This window comes from Pteropus medius, unplaced genomic scaffold (assembly GCF_902729225.1).
Source record: "Pteropus medius unplaced genomic scaffold, Ma_sr-lr_union100, whole genome shotgun sequence".
Taxonomy (NCBI): domain Eukaryota; kingdom Metazoa; phylum Chordata; class Mammalia; order Chiroptera; family Pteropodidae; genus Pteropus; species Pteropus medius.
Window position 1 is genome coordinate 7059330 of NW_024343733.1, and position 21042 is coordinate 7080371.

The window sequence follows — 21042 nt, forward strand, 5'->3', positions numbered from 1 at the left end:
TGCTGCACCTGGCGTGCAGCAGGCCTCATAAACGTTTATTGGGTGAGCAAATGCTGGTCAGGAAGAAGCAGTGCTGAAAAGAGATAGGGTGAAATAATACATGAGAGAAGATAAGGTGGAGGTGAAGAGGGAGAAATGATAAAGGAGAGAGGGCTGCTCAGAGCCCTCCCTTGTCAGCAGTCCCAAGAACTTTCATGGGCCTTATAAGTTGCTATAGTAGATGCTACTGTGTGTTATTCTATTTACTATTTTATTTACTGTATTAGAAAAACTGATGTTTAAAAAATATTTAATTGACTTAAAATAAAAATAAACTCATTTTATATTAACAAAAATATTTTAAAACAAACTATTCCAAACAAAAAATATTAGTGAGAAGAGTGGCATTGTTTAACATTTTTGTAAATCTCTTTAAACGTCTGGCTTAATATAAGTAGTTAGATTCCTGTATCTGCTTCTGCATTCAGTTTATTACAATGTGTGGTTTTGATTAAAATCTATGAAGAAATTTGACCTTACACAGACAGAAAGGAAGAGTAATCTTTTCAGGTAATTGTGGCTATTCCTCATTGATACTACACTACCAAAAAAAAAAAAAAAAAAAAACCAAAAACGAAAACAAAAACTTGTCAAGTGGTAGTTTCTTAAAAGTTGCAATGTAGAATCTGAAACTGCATCAGTGACTTATTCATATCTGGTTACAAAAAAATCCACTGGTCTACCTGCACTCATATCCACTCAGGATTTTGTAACGCCAAGCACTGGTCATTTGGAAAATATTGGTTCACTGAGTTAATCAGATCTTCCAAATGTTGTCACATTTCATTACACAATACCCAAAAATTCCGTGTGTTAAGAACATCGCTAATTTTAGAGAAGTCTTTAAGTCAGGCTTCTGGTGATGGATACAAGTTTTCTAAAATCCCCATTTTCCCCTCATAGCTCTTTCATGGGCAACAAATATCGTCAGTTGTCTTCGTTAAAGTGGCAAGGTTCACTTTGTTCATTTAAGAAGTTGTCTGACAAATTCTCCCAGTCTGAGTAACCACACCTTGTCTGTCAGTCATCCACTCAAGTAAAAATAATGTTCCATGAGGAAAAGCAGCTAGATCAGCACACAGCCCAAACAAATGTGAAATGCTTTTCCTGGCGACAACCGGTCATACTTCAGTCTGCGGCAGGGTAGCCTCATGTGCAATCCCCACTGAGTCACACAGAACACTGAAGAGACGTGTACTCCAGAATCTAGATTCACTATTCAATCACCTGTACTGCTTCTCCATGACACATGGGCAGTCTTGGTCCAGAGCACTGACTGGGGGGTACACAGCTCTGGGCAGTGTGCACCACAGGCAGGGCCACCCAATACGGCCTTGTACCACTGGCGCAAGTATTGGCATGGGACAAAAGCCAGTAACTTCTAAGTATTATGAAAAGGGTCCTGAGGACCCCCAGGGGGTCTGCAAAAAACACTCTTGAGAACAGATGACAACCATTATTTGAAATATTTCTACTAACCCATTTCACAGACAAGGAAAATGGAGCATGGAGAGGTCTGGAGGAAACAAGCTCGACATCAGAGTCTTCCTTCCACAAAACCACAGTTGTTCATCAAATGGTGAAATCCTGAGTAAGGGGCCCTCTGCCAAACCTGAGGGTAACACATTTCAAACAAATAAAAGGAAGTGCAGTTTCAAATGGCACCCACAAATACTCTTAGAGGCAGGGTCCACACAAACTATTAAGGGACCCCGTAGGCCTGTTAACTCACAGAGTAATGCTTCAAGAGGCAAGCTGGCCTGTGCAGGCCGTGGGACCTGGCCTGGGTGCTCTGGAGGCAGAGGTGGTCAGTGAGGGAGGTGGGGGAGGGGTGCTACAGGAAGCAGGATGTGCATGCTGCCTGCTGGGGGTATGAAGTCAAAGTCCCCTCCTGCCCAAAGCGGCTAAGCCAGCCCTGCTGCCCTTATCAGCGTCAACACATGCATGGAATGTGGGACTTTGGAAACAATCCTCTCCCCTAGGCCTGCACCCCTCTGGGGCTCAGGCTGACCTACCACCGCCAAAGGACAAGCAAGCCCAGCACTCAACCCACCCACGGCTTGAGCTAGTGACAGGTGAGAAAGACACCTGCTGGCAGTGGCCCAAGGCACCTCAGAAGGCTGTGGCTTGGCCCCTCCCCTCATTGCCAGGATCCCTCAGACCCTTTGGGCTCATCTACCAAGACAGCCTCACATTGCTAAGAGAGAGGCCACCCTGTGTGTGTCTCCCACACCACCACAGGTAGTGACTGAGGACCTCTCATTTGAATCCCAAAAGAAGAAATGGAGTTGTGAGTTCCCGGCAGCCTAGACTGTTCCCCACATGGCTCTCCTGGAGAGTTTCCACAGAGCAGAGGATTTCAACATGCCAGAAGGGAAGAAGTTGTGACTACAAGGATAAGGATGGCCTTAGAGTCCCTTCTGCCCCCCAGGTCCTGGGAGAAGGGGGAGGACCCCTGTTCAACAACCTTGCAGTGGTCCTTCACCAGCTTACCAGGAACTACCGTCCAACTCCAGGAACGAGACTCCCTGGCTTTGTCCAAGGCAACCAGCCCACCAGCTCGGTCGAAATGAAAACCTTGGCTACATTCTGGCCCAAGCACTACACCAAGGCAAGAGCCCATACACATGTGTTCAAGGTTTCCACACACATGTGCGATTGTGTTTCTCAAACTCTTAGAGCTTCTCTATCCACTTTCTAGCTGTGTGACTCGAGACTAATTACTTAACCTCTCTGAGCCACTTGTATAGTGGGAATAGAGAAAAAATTATCGGGACCACACAGGTATGTTCTGAGGATTATATTTGGCTGTAAAATGCCTTCCACAAGGCCTAGCATGGGGTAAGAGTCCAAAAATAAGCAACCAGTCTATAGCCGTACCACCCTGAACGTGCCTGATCTCCTCTGATCTCAGAAGCTAAGCAGCGTCGGACCTGGTTAGTACTTGGATGGGAGACCACCTAGGAAGACCAGGTGCTGTAGGCATTAAAAATATATAAACAAATAAACAAAAGTGAACAACCAGTCCTCTTCTGCCACTATTTCCCTTACGTTGTCAGGAACCCTACAAGAACAATCCTCCCAGTTTTTAAGCAAAGTTGCCTTTAGCATCTGCCAGACAAAGCCATCAGCTGCCTCCTACCAATAAGAAGGGCAACGAGGCGCTGGGGAAGGGCTGGGCGAAGAGGCAAAAGCACAGGGGCAAGAATCCACCCCAGGACCACTGGCTCCCAATATAGCCCCCTGTGTCCACCTACCAAGGTGTGTGCAGGCAGAAAGGAGACAAGGGAGGACATTCTAACTACACCCCACACCACCCCCTTCCTCCTTGACTACCCAGCCAAGGCCCCTCTTGATCCCATCTCCTTTACTGCCACAGCCCAGGCTGCTGTTCCTTCTCTACAGGACAGCACTTTTACCCACGACAGCAACCAGAACCACAGCAGAACACACCACAACCAAGGACCCTGCCGCTCACCTCACATGGTAAGCTGCCGCGAGCAGGCAGGGGCTGTCTTGTGTCCTGTCTGCCCACAGATATGAACTAAGCCCCAGGACAGCCTGTTGTTCTGTTCTAGAAAAGGGGCTGGGCTGGGCTGGGCAAGCAGGCCTTACCTGAAGCTCTGCCTCCAGCGCCCCTCCCAGCTCCTCTCCCATTCTATCTCCTGGCCCCTTGTTGGTGGCCCCCTCACACACCTTACCCAGATAACAGCCCAGGAAACCAACTCAGGGACTGATCTCTTTCTCTCTCCCAGGGACCTTGAGGTCAAAGAGAAAGAGAAGGGGCACGGGCCCTAGGGTCTCCAGTTGTGGCCACAGTAGACTTGCTAGGGAGCCACAAGGAACCCAAATATCACTGTGTGCAAGGGCACACAGAAGCCAACCAAGGCCCAAAAATGCAACTAAGAGACCAAGACAAGCAGACACTGAAAGCTGAGCAGGACCAAGAGTCCTGGAGTCCCTCCCACTGCCACCCAGGTAAGAGGGGCCTTAAAAAGGGAGAGCTCCCTCTGCCCCCAGTGCTCCTCCAAGACCCTAGTAACTACCAGAGAATCAGCCCGATCCCACTGGGCTATCAGAGGAAAGCAGCTTGTGACCACCTCAAGTCTTATACGCTGGTCTATTTGGACTCTTGCTTGATTCTATTATCGACAAAAACATCACCAGCTAAAGCAATGGTTCTCAAACTTGGCTGCACATCAGATTTATTTCAAAAGCTTTAGGACACATGCATGCCTGGGCCCACCCTAGAGATAGGCTGGGCTGGCCGCCACCAGTTCCCAGGTGATCCTGATTTGTACAGCTGAGAACCAGGGCACCAACAGTGAGGCCTCAGCCAGACAGCGGAGGTAATGGCACGCACTCAGTGGGTCTACGTGTAGCCCATGCTCACCACCAAGGAAAGGTTCCACTGTGTCCATACAGGGGCAGGCCACTGAGGCCCCACCGCACCCTCCTGGCCATCAACCCTACTCTCTCTTCTCATTAATTCTGTGAACAAAAATTCACCAAGAGCTTAAGTCGTGCAAAGCAGTGCAGGTGAGGAAACTGCAAAGACCATGAGACGGTCCTACCCGTTAACCAGCCCGCAACCAGGCTGATGAAGAGGCCGGGGGCTCAGACCCCCGGTGTAGTGATGGAAGCAGCACCTCCACCCACGTGTGTGTGTGTGTGTGTGTGTGTGTGTGATGACGTGTTATTGATGGTATTCATTTTGGGTTGCTGTTCTCAAGGCACTGGAGTGGTCTTAGAGAACCTGCCCACCCAGAGGTGCTGCAAGAAAGCAGCCTGAGGCCTCAGCAGCAGTCTGGAAGGTATGGAAGTAGTCTGCATAGTGGTCGCACCCATGTCAGAGCCACAGCCCTTCCGTCTCCACAACAGGCCAACTTCCCATCCTAGCAGTGCCCTCTAGCCAAGCCCCTGCTTTCTGGTAGTCCTCCTTGGAATTGCCATCGGGTGGACGGGAAGACTGGGCCACCTGCCTTTCCATACCCCACTCTCCCTTTTCACTCATACCCTGTGTGCTCGAGATGGTGGATTACCCTCAAACAAAAATGCTCTACACAGCATGGCCCTTTGGCCTAAAGGCAGCAGGCTGTTCCTTCTGGCACAAGGACCTGCTCTAACCCCAAGGCCACATTCCCCCTTTCCTCCACCCACATGGGACGTTACCATGAAAAACATGAAAGTCAGAAGAAGGGGCTCTGAACTCCTTCCCAACTGTTCCAGGCAGTTTCTTAGGGTCACTTTCCCAATTCAGTTGAGGTGCCCCAGCCCTTCCCTCCTGGGCTGTGGCGAAGCCTGGAGTCAGCCTTTGGTTTTCTCTCCCTTATCTAACTCACTGGGGGCCCACACACAACCCCCACCAGCTTTTCCTGCTTTGCCACTCCTCACTCAAATTGGGCTCCAGGCTGAGCCTGCAGTCCTTCTCAGAGCCCTCCCCCAGCCCAGGTCCCTAACCCTTAGGGCAAGGCCCCTCCCAGCAGAAAGCACAGCCAGGCAAAATCAAACTGTTTGGAGCCCCTAACCCAGGAAACAGGATCATCTCGGGGAAGGGGGTCTTGTTTCTACACTTCCCTACTGGCATCTCAGAGCTTTCCAGATTTCACACTACATGGGCCCGCCCTCAAAGGCTCTGAAGTCAAAAGCATTTACCCTCCAGCTACATACAGCCTGGCCAGTTGCTTACTTGCCACCCCAGCAAGTTATTTACCCTCCTAGTCTCATTTACCCCTCTGTAAGAGGAGACTATTGGGATGCTTCTAGCCTCACAGCAACCGACCACTAGTTGGCAAATCTGTGAACACCAGAGGGCAGAGACTGGCACGATTAGTCTAGCCATAGGGGCTAAACACACTGCACTTGTTCTCAGGAAATTTTGTTGAGTGAACAAAAAGCTTGTCAAAGAGCCTCACTGGTACTTGGGTGCTCCTGTGCTAGCTTCTCATAACAGCATCTGCAGGGTCATGCTCTTGTCACTGCTGTCACTCCGGCCACACTCTACACTGCCTTACTAAAACTGAATGCACTCCCCATTGAGTTCAACAGCCAACCTAGACTCACCATGGCATCTGTGGCTCTCCTCCAGCTCAGGGCTGGCCCCTCCCTCCATGCCTCACAGCCACTATCCCTGTGGTGCCCTCTGCGCCCCATTTGTCACTGTGCCAGCCCTTATCGCCCCATCTTACAATCATTTGTTTGCTTGTCTATCTTCTCCAGTCTAAGTTCTGGAGGGCAGCGATACCTGAATGTAAACTCAAGTTCTGTTCCCATTTTAGAAACAGGGACACTAAGGCTCAGAGTCAATCACTGTCCAAGGTCACATGAAGGAGAGTAAACGGCAGAGCCAGTGTCACCCTCCAGGCTTTCTGATTAAATCCAGTTCCCCTCACTGCCCTCCAGGAGTCCCTCCTCAGCCAGGCTCCAAGAGCCAAGAGGGGCGGAATGTGACTTATCAGGTGAAAGCTGCCTCCCAGGAAGCAAGAGCAGCCAGGAAGAAGAGCCCCCACCCTCCTAGTGATCATGTCCTGGGGCAGTGGCCCTCAGCCCCAGTGGGCAAGGCAAGCAAGCTGCCGGGTGGGGCTGACTGCTAGAGGCCAACAGGCCAAGCAAAAGGGCAGAGCCACAGGTCCCCTGGGTAAACTGAACTTTATTCCTTCCTCACTCCTCTGACTCTCCAGAACTGTCCAGCCAGCCCTTCTCTGGGGGCTAGCTGCTGATTGAAAGACACTGCCCCCACCCCCAGATCTGACCCTGGCAGACAATAAGGACTCTGAGAAGGCAGCAGGCCTGTCAGCTCAATAATGCAAAACCCTATTGCTCTGAGTCCACGACAGCTGACTTCAAGTGGATCGGAGGCTGTGCTTATTAACAAAATGAGAAATCTGATCTATGGAAAGAAAACACTACGTGAGGATTAATCCAGGACTGCAGCTTGTGGAAAAAGCTGGGCTGCTGGCCAAACCCAGGGAGCGAGGATAGGATCGTACCTACCTGTCCCGGGAGTAGGTACTAAGCAGCAGGACAAGAGGCATCACCTCTGCCCCACCTGAGCCTCCTCCTTCTACTTCCAGCAATCACAGCAATCATTTCGGTTTTGCTTTAATTAAAGGCCTGGCTCCCTCAGGCTGCTTCTTCCTCTACAAAGAGCCAGCAACCATAGGGAGATTTTTCTTTTCAGGAATTGCTTGTAAAAGCTGAGTGACTAATCTACAAGTCCCAACAACTGGCAGGAAAACACTGCAAGGAGAAATTCTGGGCACCCATCAGCACTCCAGTCAAAGAGCCAGAGAAGCTGGGCAACAGGAGTTCAGCAACACCCAACTGGCTTGTAGGAAGCCAAGAACCAAAGGAAAGCAAACCAACCTAGGAGCTCTGACTCCCAAGGTAGGCAGGCAGGTGGGGAGCCTCCTCCCAGCCTCTTCATCTATGTAGTACATAGACATTTTCACAATAAGCCCAACTGCACAGGACCGAAGATTCACTTGCATGCAGAGTGACCTACTCCAGGGCCAAAGGACTCACTCAGTTCAGACCCCAAGAATTAGCCTCCCACCACATCCATACCCCCATTCCCATGCTAAGAGCCCACTAAACCAGCAATCTCACCACAGAGCTTTGTCTCTAGAGGCTAGCCTGAGGCTGGCCCATCTGCTTTTTTTCAGACCACTCCAACAACCCTGCTCTGCTGATCATACACCCTCTCTCCTTGAGCCAGGGCTACAGATCAGCCACATGGCCTGTGCTCCTGAAAATGTCTGCTGAAAGGCCCAGGGAGTCCAGACGCTGGCAGATGGGAATGGAGAGGAAGAAGTAAAGCCAGAAGCCAGGAAGCAATAAATGCTAGCTCCAGAAAGGTCCTGGGTTTGGGTGACCCAATTCCATCCCTCCCTCAGGGGCCCCTTGTAGAAGCCCTCAAGATCAGCTTAGAAGTTCTGAAGGCCCCTCCACTACCTGCCAGCTCCCTCCTCCTCCCAGTACAAGAGGCACAGCAATCCCCACATCAGTCAACAACCCCCTGCCACAGGATTCCTATGGGCAAGGCTCTGCCCTTCCCCCCACCACATATGTCAGAGGGGTGGCCTCCCTGGGTGTTACACCCCTGCTATTTGGGGCGGGAGGGAGGCTAGCTTTCCAGATGTGCTTGGAAAATCCTACTAGAAAAGACAGTGGACGTGGAGGGGATAGGAGAAAACATGGGCTCATAACTTCAAAACCGTTCCAGCCCATCCGGATCAGCACTGGGACCAGGCAGTCCCACGCTGTTCTGGGTGGGGCAGCTGGAAGCATTATCTGGCCTCGTTCCCTCCTCTCCATAAGTCACTGCCCCCCAGGGAGAGGCATCCCCCGCCTACCCCCCACCCCACCAGCTAGGCCTGTGTGAATATGAACCATCTTGGTAGATAAACGGAGAGTGACAAGCTGGGGCCCTTCAGCCCCCTCCCTCTGCCAGCCGTTCCCCTCCTTCTGCCAGCCGACCCCCTCCCCCAAGCCCATCTCTCTTCCTGCCAAGAGGCTGCCTACAGGAGAGGTCTGGGGGCAGGGAAGGGAGCCCACCAGCCGCAGGCCTGGCGCTCTGAGAGCGGCCCCTCCAGGCCTGCCCCTGCCCTGCCCTGCCCCTGCCCACGCCAGTCTTCCTGTGGGGAGGGGGCAAGGGAAGAGGACCTCAACCCGTGCAGGGCCGCAGTTCTGTAAATAGCAAAATCCCCATGTGAGGGGCGACCGCAGGCGCAGGGCCGTTTGCATAATGGGAGCCCGCCTGTCAGGCAGCGCAGCTCGCCCGACGCTGTTCGGATTAGATTGCTAATGAAAAGGCACAAAGAGCCGGCGCCCGCTCGCTCGCCGACCCCCGCTCCGCAGACCCGCGTCGCGGCCTGGCGCGGCCCCGGGGGCTTTGTGCCCAGGGTCCCCCGCCGCCCGCGCCCTGCCAGGCACCGGGGCCACAAAGCCAGGTCCGGCTGGGGCAGGCTGGGGGTCCCGCTTGCGCCCCGCCCCGACCTGGCGGACACGCGCGCCCCTCCCACGCGCGCAGCTCCACGTCGGCCGGGCGCGCGCCCGCCCACGCCCCTCTCCCCGGGGGCGCGCCCGCCCGCAGCCCCCGCCCGCGCCCCCCGCCACCCCTGACCGCCCCTCACCTCGTGTGCGTCGGCGGCGGCGCTCCGCCCGCCGGCCGGCTGGCCCTACCCGCGGCTCCTCGTCCTCGGCGCCCAGCCCGCGCCGCCCGCGCCCGCCCCGTCCTCCTGCCGCCGGCCCGGCTCGGCTCCCCGCCCAGCGCGCCCCGAGCGCTGCTCACAGCCGCCCGCCCGGCGCCATCTTGGAAGCTTGTGACGTCGGCGCTGCCCGCTCACCCCTGACCCGCAACTGAATGGGAGAGCGGCGGGGCGGGGGCGGGGGCTGGTCGCGGGGCGGGGCCTGAGGGGGCGGGGCCGGCGGGCGAGCGGTCCGAGCCCGGGGTGGGGCGGGGCGGGCGGCCGCAGGACGACGCCATGGGGGAGGGGCGCGCGGGAGGAGCCGGGGACCCCGACCTTGGGCGCCCCGCGGAACCCGGACTACAGGTGCAGGGGCTGGACCGCAACTTCACCCTGGAACACCCGGACCGCACAGCCACAGGAAGAGGACTCTGACTCCCCTAACAGCCCCACGCCCAGCCCCCACACTCACAGCTGACCCCTGTTGAGCCTGACCCTGACCTCTTGGAGCCCCCGACACAATCAAGGACCCCCTAGCGGCTGCGCCCACCTCCGGGATACCTCACCCCCGCTGCGTGTTCCCCGCAGGGACCCTACAGTCAAAGGCGCAGCCCCCGGCGACTGCAAGCTGCATGGTCTGGGCTCTCAGGGCGACCCCGGCTGTTTGGGTCCCGAGGAGAGGGTAGTCCCTTACCTCTGTCCCTAGCGCCCCTTTTGGGCTCCGTGCCCTCAGACCCTTGGGCCAGCCCTACCTGCTCAGAGGGCGTGGAGGTCGCGATCACGCCGTGCTCAGCCAGCCCCTTCCGGTGACCGCAGCCCCTAGAAGGCCCCTGGGGTCAAGCGACGCGCCTAACGTAGCCCGCCGGGACCTAAGCTGGTGGCCGTCATTCAGATGGCCTGCTGAGGGCTGGAGCTGCCCTTGAGCCGCGGCCACTTCTCTAGGGAGTTACTTAATGGACCGCTCTCTACTTAGAACACCAAACAAAGAAACACCACAGAGTCTGAGAGGAGCCCAGATTTGACATGCAGAGAAGTCGTGCCCTAGCACTAGTCAAGATTGAAAACCCATTCAATAACCCATTAGAAAGGCTGATTATGTGACTTCTTTCCAAATTAATGTATAAGTTTAATGTTGTCCTAACAGGACGTTTCTTAGACTTAACAAAATTCTAAGTTCAACTGGAAAAATAGCCCAAAACAGCTATCATTTACCCCCTTGGGAACAAAAAATGGAATGAAGTTGAATTTGCCCTAACAGATATTAAAACGAGTTATAAAGTCAATTCAGTGCCGTGTAGACTAGGAAACAATCTAAAGCCTAGGAACAGAACCTAGAAATGGTAAGAACATAATAAATTAAAGGAAATATCCAACATCCATGAAAAAGGAGTTATCAAGTGTCTGTGAAGAAAAGAAAAATTCCACCAGTAGAGCTCAGTAGGGAACTCACTATTTGCAGAAACTACTGAAAAAAATGTCAATGCTCTCCTAACCAAAGACGTGCAAGTTAAAACTACAAGATGCTAATTTTTTGTTTTTTACCAACTTAGAAATCATTTTCAAATGATAACCTTCAAACACAGGCAGGAGTCTGATCTTATGGGTAATCACTCTCATACACTGTTGGAAGCATATAAATAGCCTCAGAAGTCCAGGAGTTCAGCAGTATGAGTCAAAAAAAATTCTTTTTAAATTCTCATACCCCCTTGGACTGGTACTAATTCATCTTTCAGGATGCTAAAGGAATTAACCACATTTGCAGACAATAAACTTAATTATCTGTCTCTCTAACCAGACAATAAGCTTGGAACGCCAGCACCAAGAGCACACCTGAGATTTAATAGGCATTCAATAGTAGCTTGTTTCATTTACATTTGAAAATTAATGTATAATCATCATTTTCCCATGTCATTTATAATAATGAAAAAACTCATACACAGAATAAAGTTCTGACAATAGGGAATTGGTTAAACAGTCCATATGATGAACTGTTAAGTAGCCACTACAAGTGGCGTTTATAAGGATGTTTTATGATCTGGAAATGTGAAAATGATTACGTTAAAAAAGCAAAGTACTAAATTGCATGAAATAGATGCATGCAAAATATTGATCTATGGAGAAGTAAATGAAGAAAATGTATCAAACTATTTACTGAGGTTCTCTCTAGGGGTTGGGATTTTTTTTATATACATGTATGTTTTAGTGCATGTTTTATTACAAAAGTAATGTTTCTTTTTAAAATTTATTGGGGTAACATTGGTTAAGAACATTATATAATTTCAGGTGTACAACATTATGATTTGACATCTGTGTACTCTATTGCATACTCACCACTTGAAGTCTAGTTTCCTTCCATTACCAAATATTTGACCCCTTTTACCCACTTTGTCTCCCTCCAAAAAGTAACATTGCTAATTAGAACAATTCTGCCTAGATTGGAAGACGTTTTTTCAAAGTTGCTAATTCTCTTCCCTCCTAAACTCCCTCCCATCTGTCCTCTGAAGTAACCTGAACAGTTTGACATGTATTTTCACTTCCTTCTCTGACATCGATGTGTATCTGTTCACATGTTACAAAAAAAGACCTTACTGCTTTGAAACTATAAAATATTATATTCTATAAACTTTAAGTCTCTATAGAACTTACGCTAGAATTGCTCTTTGCCCTCTAAGAATCTATCACAGACATCTTTCTAGTTCATGTCCACAATTCATTCTTATTAATAGCTGACAGATTCCAGGGTATGGGGTTTCCATAAACACTTCCTTAATTATGGACATTCAGGTTATTTACAGTTTCGTGCTTTTAAAATTATTTTTAAGTCCCTGGATATATATCTTTACATACTCCTGCCTTTGTGCAGAATAGTTTACTAGAAGTGAAATTTATAGGCTGAATGACACACAGGCATTTTCAATTTTTATAGGTTCTGCCAGGTATACTTTCCCAAGAAGACGTACTAATTCATATAGTGCGGTGAGTTTTTATTTTTCCTGCTTCTTTAACTTTCTCAAGTTTTACATACTTAGTACATATTCCTTTTAAAATCAGGGGAAAAGTCTAAGGGGAGAAAAAAGATTTCTAAATGACAGTGAGCTAGACTCTCAATGTCTCTGTCCTGGTTCCTGGGCAGTCTCCCCACCCCCAGTGCCCACCCCCAAGCCCATTTCTTGAAAAGTATTTGATAAAATCCAAGCATGGTTACTCCCTTGCTTCTGGTGCAATTTTATATAGCATTTAAACTTAAAAACTTGGGAGGAAGTTCTTGATATACTATTAAGTGAAAATAGCAGATTTCAAAATTTCATTCTAACAGCAACCTATAAAACTATATTTGAGTAGAAGGTAATATAGAAATATAAAACCCACGCAGTGGTGAGGATAGGAGAACCAAAGAGTACTGGGCTTATCCTGTGTCCCAACTCCCTCTGGATTCTCTGTGTGTCTAGTCTGGGACCTAACCTCTCTGATCATCTTTCCTCATCAGTCATTGAAAATAATAATGTCACCTGCTCATGAGGCTTTTGGGAGGAATAAGATGAGGCTAGGTAGGTGGAGTACAGAATCAGGCTCTGACAAGCCCTGGGTAAAGTAGCTATGTTTGTTATGTCATGTAAGATGGATCAAGTAAAGACAATAGAGCTTATTTGTTACTGTCATCTATTTGCAAAAAAAAAAAAAAAAAAGAGAGAGAGAGAGAGAAAGAAAGAAACGAAAAGAAAGAAAATATACAAAAATATCCCAAAAGGGTGAATCTCAGCTTCTTAGCATGACAGCCAGATTTAATAAATAAAAAATACAGGATGCCCAATTCAATCTAAATTTCAGATAAACAACCAATAATATTTTAGTATAAATATGTCATATATAATATCACATCTCACTACCCCAAGCTCAAGCTGCATTGGCATACTCTCTGTTCTTGCACATGCCATGATTCTCCTCCCACTTCTAGGCATTAGCACCCAGGGCTCCTTCTGCCTGGGCTACCCTTTCTCCTTCTCCCCAACCTCTGCCTGGTGAGCTCCTACTCAGCTCAGACATCATCTCCTTCAGGAAATCTCTCCTGATCCCAGCTGTTCCCCCCAATATGGTCCTGATGTTGTTGCTGGGTGGTTGCCGTGAGAGAAGAAGGACTTTGCCTTGCTCATTCTTGTAGATCCAAGACCCAGGTCATGAGACCCAGGTGCTCAATTAAAAGTCAAACAAATAAATGCATTTCCTCCTGACCCCTGCTTCCCTCCTTCCACAATGTATCCCACCTGCTGCTTCTCAACCTACATAGGGTTCATTCATTCTTTGTCACAGGGAATGCAATGCAGGTAATACACACAGGATATAGAGTGGCACTGCAGAAACTCAGGTCACTCATCTGAGAAACCAAATCTTTCTTGCAGGAGCAACAGCTGTACTCAAATTCTGATTGCTAATACTGTTTCCCATCATTAAATTTTCACTCTACCAGTGGGCAAAGCACTTCACACACATGGGCCTGCTGATCCTCATCACTACCTATGAGAGGGGTACTATTACCCCATTTTATAGGTGAGAAAACTGAGGCTCAAAGAAGTTAAGGTCGCCTGCCCAAAGTCACACAGCCAAGCTCCAAATTAGACCCCTCTGACAAGCAAGAGCTTGGTGCAGCCTCTTAAAGCAGCACATCAGTTGAAGAAAAGACACCCAACATACATTTTCCCCAGAGCGACTGGGCCCCTCCCTCAGCACCCACCTCCTCGCACTTTGTCATCCACAACCCCAGGCAGAGCCAGACACCCTGAGACCAAGAGAGGACGCACATTCCACTGCATTCAGTCAACAGTTGCTGACACTCACTCAGTATGATGAGGTGGGTTCCTGGATGGTGAACAGCACAGCAGTGGGCCCTGGCCCCTGGAGGACCACCCTCAAGGGGAGGGATGGAAGAATGCTCACAGAGGGGCAGAGCTGGGCAGAGAGAGGTGCAGACTGCTTTGCAGGTTCATAACAGGGCAACTGACTGCCCTGGTGTGTAGGGTCAGGGAAGGGGTTTTGCCCACACTCTTCCCTCTGCCTGGCATGCCTTTCTTCAGCATCAGCTCCAGTGTCACTCCTGGTGTGATTTTTTCCCCAACTGCTCTTTCTAAAACAGCCGTCCTTCACTCTCAATCCTCTCTCCCTCTTTTCCTCCCAGTCCTGCACCATCCTTATTGATGTATATGCTTCCTTGCTCACCGTCTCGCCCTCACTAGAATGAGAGCTCCATCCATGAGAGCCAGGATCATCCACTACTCACCACTGGCAGCCGATGTCTGGGACCAGGCCAGGTATCCATGTGATCGATAATGATCTGATGCATCCATGAATCAATAGGTGAGACCTGAAGACCAAACTCGAGTGGGAAGCAGGGTGAAGCCAGGCCGGGGAGTGGCATGTGCAAGTTCCAGAAGGGAGGGAGAGCTTTTTGAGGCACCCAGAGGAGGCTGGCAGGGCAGGCGCCATGCACATGGGACCGTGTGATATAATGAGAGCCTAGTGTGGGGAGCACTGTCAGCCCAGGCTCGTGTTGGGGGCACGTGAAGGAGCCCAGTCCACCAGTAACCCAGGGAAGGCCTTGGAAACCCAGTTGGAGGTGGCAATACTGTCACCAGGCACACAGGCAAAGAAAGATGAAAAAAAAAAGGGGCCCAGTCGCTCTGGGGAAGGTTTATTGGTAAGTTAGCCAAGACATCTTGCTAAGTGGAAGAAGCAAGATGCAGAACAGTGTGTACAATGTAATTACATTTATGATTTTTAAAAATTATATACCTGCTTCCATTCCTATATATGCTTATATATCCCTATAGAAAGCTGGGGCAGGAAAAGGGGGTATGGGGGAGGGGTGAGGAAGGACTTCACACTTAACTTAGGTACTCTTGTATTATTGGAATTGTTATGTCTATGTATTACTTTTGTTATTTTTCAGAAAAACGGTTATGAAATAAAGAGAAAGAAAAACCTCAATGAGTCCTCCCTTTCTTGAGAAGCTTTGATTGCCCCCTGCTTGGTGGAAAACTCCCCCAGGCCCTGGGCCTTCTGCTCCCGCTCAAGCCTCAACCAGCCCTTTGGTTTCCTGGTCTCCTCCCCCATTAGACTGTTAGGGTCTCTTCTGGGGTCTGCCTGCAGGATGCTATGGCCCCTGTGCCTGAACAGCACCTGACTCAAGTGAATGGATGGATGAAGGAGGGGGCCTGGTTGTGGCTCTGAGATGGGCAGGGTGGAGGTGATGGCTGGCAGGGTTGTGTTTCTGGGGGAAGCCATGGAGAGACCCCTGGATCTAAATCCTGACTGTACCACTGACCAGTCAGCTACCCCAGAACTGACAGTCAGCTGCCTCAGAACTGACCTCTGTCAGTTGGCCTTAGTTTTCCCACCTGCAAAATGGAGCTAGCTGATAGCCATATCTGCAGACCCCTCCTCATTTCTCCCTGGAGGACAGGGTCCTGGGACACCGAGAACCTCCTGAGGGCTCTGCTCCTGTAGACAAAGGGTGGGAATGGCCCCTGTACAGCCTTGGATTTTTCAAATTCCAGCTTTCCAGTTTTCTTCTGGGAGACTTTCCCCCATCACCAGGGCCCAGTGGGGCTTCCTGTGGCAGAGTGGGAAGGGGCCAGCTTCCTCATGGCCAGGACACCAGGAAGCCCCTAGGCTGGGACAGAAGCCTCTGGTCATAGTCACGAGGGAGGCTGGGCCCAGCGGCCCTTATCTTGCCTGACCTTGTGGAGGCTGACCACTCCCTCCTTCTGGAAAATGTGGCCCCCTATCCTCTCGGAGGCCTCTTTCTCCTTAAATCCTGACGGTCCTGGGGTGGGGCCTCAGCACCCAATTCAACCCCTGGGCCCACCATCTTGGGGTGCTTTCACTAGCCCCAGCCCAGGGCCACCTTCCAGATGCCTTTCCTGAAGACCCTGGGGCATCTCTGACTCAGCAGGCCTGTGCCTGCCCCACTGCCCCTTTCCGCCCAGTGTAGCTCCACCGAGTACCCTGTTGCCCAAGCCCTAACAACTGGCCACTCCCAGAACCTCCCACCCTCCCCCTATCGGTTCTTCAATTCGAGTTTCTGACTCTCCTTCCCTCTGGCCTCCTCCCTAGACCCAGGCCCTGCCCCCAGGCTAGGGCAGGACTCCTTCAGATAAGGGCTAGGGGCAAAGGGATACACCTGGGCTCAGACCCTGGCTCTGCCTGGACTCACTGAACGACCTTGATGAATGACCTCTCCTCTCAGAGCCTGAGTTTCTCCATCTGTACAAGGGGGAAATAATTACACCATCTGGGTAGGGTTGCCGTGGGCAGTACGTGAGGTAAGGCACATGGTGAGGGCTTGCAAAGGTCAGTTCTCAGTGGGAAACGTGGCCACCTAGAGCCCCAGGCCAACCCTTTTTTGGGCTTCTCTGTCACAAGCCAGTTGGTGCCTTTCCTAACTTAGGAAGGAATGTGCTGGCACACAGACCCCAATGCGAGCTCCACACCAGGTCCACACCAGGTCCCGATGCCTACATTGAGCAGGCAACCTGGAGTAAGAGGCACTCTGTTGGGGAAGGTGACAGAGTAAATAATTCTAGGGCACAGGGATTTTGCCTGGGGACTGTCCATGCATATGGGAGGGGCATGTAAACTCAGTGAGGGTGGAGTGAGTTGGGGAAGGCTGCCCAAGATAGGAAGAAGGGCACTTTTGAAGGACAACTTGGAGTGAGCTGACTGAAAGGGCAGGGCAGCCAGAAGGCCAACTTTAGGGAAGAAGAAATTGAGGACGAGAGTCAAAGAACTCCGTGAGGTTGACTGACCAGGTGGTCCAGGATTCAGATCCAGCCTCCACCCAACTCTCAGGCTGAGCCGGAGGGGACAAGCTCCTAGGAGGGCACCCTCTAGCCAAAGACCCTAACCAAGGGGAAGTGGCCAGTGGGGTCCCCCTTGGGGTCCTGGAAGTCCAGCCATGTGGGCACAGCCAGTCAGGTGGTCAGTTACTAAAGGATTTTAAGGGAGTTTACCTTGGGAGTTTGGGGCACGGTGGGATATACACACCTATAGTCAGGTATCAGAGGCCAGGGCTTTTGAGTGAGAGGATCTCTAAATATAGGGCATTCCAGCTCAGAACAGACCCCAAACACCATCTGGGACAGGGACAGATGGGGCTGAGCCCGAAGCTGGCTGGACCTGTGGAGCCGGCTGGGGTGCCAGTGGTGGCACCATGGTCCCAGGAACCCTCCGTGCCTGGGTTCCTGGAGTCAGCGCTACCTGGCAATATGCTTGGTCTTACAAGCCTGAAGTTGACCCAGCATGTTCTATCTTAGGTAGAACCCCTGACCTTCTATATGCCCCCACCCAGCCTCTAAATCCAACCACCATGGGCTGAGACAGAGAGAGGGGGTGTGACCAAAAGATGGAATCTGAGCTTTTTATATTGTCTTTCATGGTATGTTCTTGTGGGCACAGATTTCATATAATAACTCTGAAATTGATCAGTTAACCTTATGTTTTGAAAATGCACAGTGGCTGAGGTAGAGGGTGATGAATGAACTAGTCCCGGGGTGCTCCAGCAGGATGGGGGTTCCCATGGCAAGTGGATTGTGGGAAAGACTAAGAGCTGTTTGGTTATCTTCATGCTGCTTTTGTGCCATCCAGTACGCGGAGAGTGAGAGCAGGAAATGATGAGAAATGTCTGAAAGCCTCTTCTCTGTTGGGGGAAGACTGGCGAGGTGCTGAGACCTGCCCTGACCAGAGGGCCCTGGGCGGAAGTGGAGAGTGCCAGGTCAGGCTCAGTGACCCTCTCTCTAGAACCCTCTAGATTCCCTGACTGCTGCACCTTTGACTACTATAGGCTTCTCTGCCCTCTGGCCAGCTGGACTTCCCATCCCCCTGTTCCCTACTGGACTGGCCTGGACAGGCTTTGAGCCTCCAGGTCATCTGGTCAGTCGGGGAGAGGCCCAGTGCAGGCCATGACCAGGCATCTATTCCTTCCCATCTACCCACCTCACTAGACCTGCATGGCCTCCCCTTGCCTTTAATCAAAGTCTTCTGGTTCTCAGTGCCCTTGGAGGAGGCAGGCTGGACCCAGGACCATCTACCCCTGCCCTAGACTCCTGCCACCTGTATCCTCACCAGCTTTCTTGGGCTTCCTTTGGGTCTTGATCCTGGACCAAGTACTCTGCACACAGGATCTTCTCAAAACAACCCCCTCGGCCCTGCCATGGATGAGGAAACTGAGGCTCAGAGAGGCCTCCCAGCTGTCTACTGGCAGACCAGGGTTCAGACGCAGTTGGCTGGGTTCCAGAGTCCAACTGCGCCACCACTCACTCGGTGGGGTGGCTCTGCCTCCCACAGGCCACCAGGTTGTGTGCTTCTTTATTCATTCACTAAACCTCCCAAGGCCTCTGGGAAACTAGGATTTGTGGGAGTGGGCCTGCAAGAAGAGTGAAGAGGGAGGCTTTTCTGTGGCCAGGAATCAGACTTGCCAGGCCTGATACTGGTCCCAGTTCCCCTGAAAGAATATCCCCTATGGGTATGGAGATGGGGTGGGATGGGTTCCCCAGAGAGAGGGGAGGAGAAAACAGGGCTAGATGGGGTCTGAATCACAGGCCTGCAGCATCGGAGACTTTTCCAGCTCACTCCGACACGGCTTCAGGGTCTGCGCAGGCAGGTGTGGCCCCAAGCTGCTCTGGTTTTGCCCAGGTGCAGGGTCCCTGGAGAGCAACCCACGGTGTGCCCAGGCTGCCCTCTAGTGGCAGCATGAGGAAGCTCCAGGGGACTTCGAAACCCAGAAGGGACTCTACCAGCTGGTGGCACCTGTCCCCAACCCTTTTCCTCTTTCTATGCCACTGTTCCCCAAGTTTCCCCAGTGTGCAATCATTCATTATTCTCATGCCTCAGGCCCTTTGCTTTGTTTGTTCCCACTGCCTAAGATGCCCTCCTCCTCACCTGCCCCAGTGCCCAGGGTCAGAATCAGCAAAGACTTCCTCTCTTGTGCAGTATCATGTATTACTCTTTTTTAGTGCATGGAGCAGCCCAGTGCGTGGTGTAAATGCCTGGAGCGCAGGCCAGTATCTGGGCCCAGCACAGGTGCCACATACAGTGTGTTCCTTTATCCAGCATATATTTATTGATGACCTACTATGTGATGGGCAATGAACAAACCAAAGAGGTCCCTTTCTTTGTGGGGCTTACATTCTGGTGGGGGAGTGGCTGTGGGGGTGGAACACAGACAACAGAAAAATCATAGGTAACATGCCGGGTATGGATGAGGGCCATGGAGGAAAATTAAATGGGGATTTGGAGTGAGGGTTGGGGGTGCCACTTCGCAGCCATGAAATGGACGATCTTGCAGCTGTTCAAAAAAAAAGGAGGGTAATCTTGGTCGATGTAATATAAAGAATATAAAGTTAAATAAAAAATTATGAGGAAAAATGACGGAATAGTATGGGTTACATCTGTGGTTCTTACGGAATTAGTTATTGTATTTAATTTTGAAAGTTCATGGATTTAAATTCTATTCTCTTGCTAAACTGTTGTTGCTCTTCCAGTGTGTGGGAACCATATTTGTCCCCACCCCTCAGCCCGTGGGCACCGAGACCTCCAATCTAGCGCCCAGGAGTTGGGAGGAGCCGGCTGGACTGTCCTCTCCTGCAATAGCAGTTTCCTTGTTGTTCATCATCCTCAGGTTCCATTCTGGGTTTTGAGCTGATGGTTTGAAAAACTGAAAGCTGAGAATACTTGTACATTCATGTTCATAGCAGCGCTAGTCACAACAGCCAGAAAAGTAGAAGCAACCCAAGTGTCACTGATGAATGAATGGCTAACCAAAATGTAGTGTGTCCATACAATGGAGTATTATTCAGCCTTAAAAAACAAATGAAATTCTCACACATGCTACAACATGGATGAAACTTGAGGACATTATGCTCAGCGAAATAAGAAAGACATAATAAGACAAATTTACTGTATGAGCCAAATTATATGAGGTCTCTAGGGTAGTCAAAGTCATAGAGAGAAAATAGATTAGAGGTTGCCAGTAGCTAAGGAGAGAGGGGAATGGTGGTGGTTGTTTAATGGGTACAGAGTTTTAGTTTTGCAAGATAAAAAGAGTTCTGGAAATTGGTTGCAAGACAATGTAAATGTATTAACACTACTGAATTGTACACTTAAAAAATGGTTGAGATGGTAAAATTTACGTTATGTATATTTTATCACAATTAAAAAAAATTGTGAGCTGGTCTGGGTTGCCTCCCCAGGTCAGCCTTCTGAGCCTACTTTCTCACTGTAAAAATGGGTAGTTGTGAGCTTCAGAGAGGATGATCATGGCCCTCAGTGGACGGAGGGCGATGGGGTAGGGGGAGTTTCTCCCCTGCAGCCTCCTGCTCACAAGTGTGTGTGTGCACACCACAGCTGCCTTGTTGGTTCCGGTGTTTTCTGAGAATAAGACAGCAGTAAGTGTGTCAGGTTGAGACGTCCCCTGGGTCTGTCCCTTTTTCTGTTCCCCACTTTAGCCCAGGGCCAGCGTGGTGGAACCCTCTGGCCCCAATTCGCTAAGTCCCTCAAGAACCTGACTGGCTCTGATTCCTCCCAGGAATGCTTCCAGTAACTTCCTCCTGCTCTCAGGAAGGTGGTGCCCTTCCTCTGACAGTGTGGTTGGATTTAGGGAAACATAGGGACATCAAACAGAAGCAGAGAAGGATGAAGGCCACCCCTTATCCTCACTCTCCTAGACGGGGCGCCCCAGAAGACCATGGGAGGAAGGAGCTCTGGAGCTGTGGAACCTGGGGGGGCCCCCCAAACCTCAGCAGCTCTTCTGTAAAATGGGGCAAAT

General features: G+C 50.8%; 1 protein-coding gene and 1 pseudogene across 1 annotated transcript in view; one reads left to right on the forward strand and one right to left on the reverse strand.

Moving 5' to 3' along the window:
• The window catches only part of HIC2 (HIC ZBTB transcriptional repressor 2), a 28444-nt gene extending 19129 nt beyond the window's left edge, over positions 1–9315 (reverse strand). The window contains exon 1 of the mRNA XM_039868418.1: positions 9174–9315. The gene's annotated coding sequence lies outside the window, so the exon portion shown is untranslated. The remainder of the gene's footprint in view (positions 1–9173) is intronic.
• On the forward strand, positions 2906–3024 carry LOC120606895 (uncharacterized; annotated as a pseudogene).
• Positions 9316–21042: the final 11727 nt, after the last annotated feature.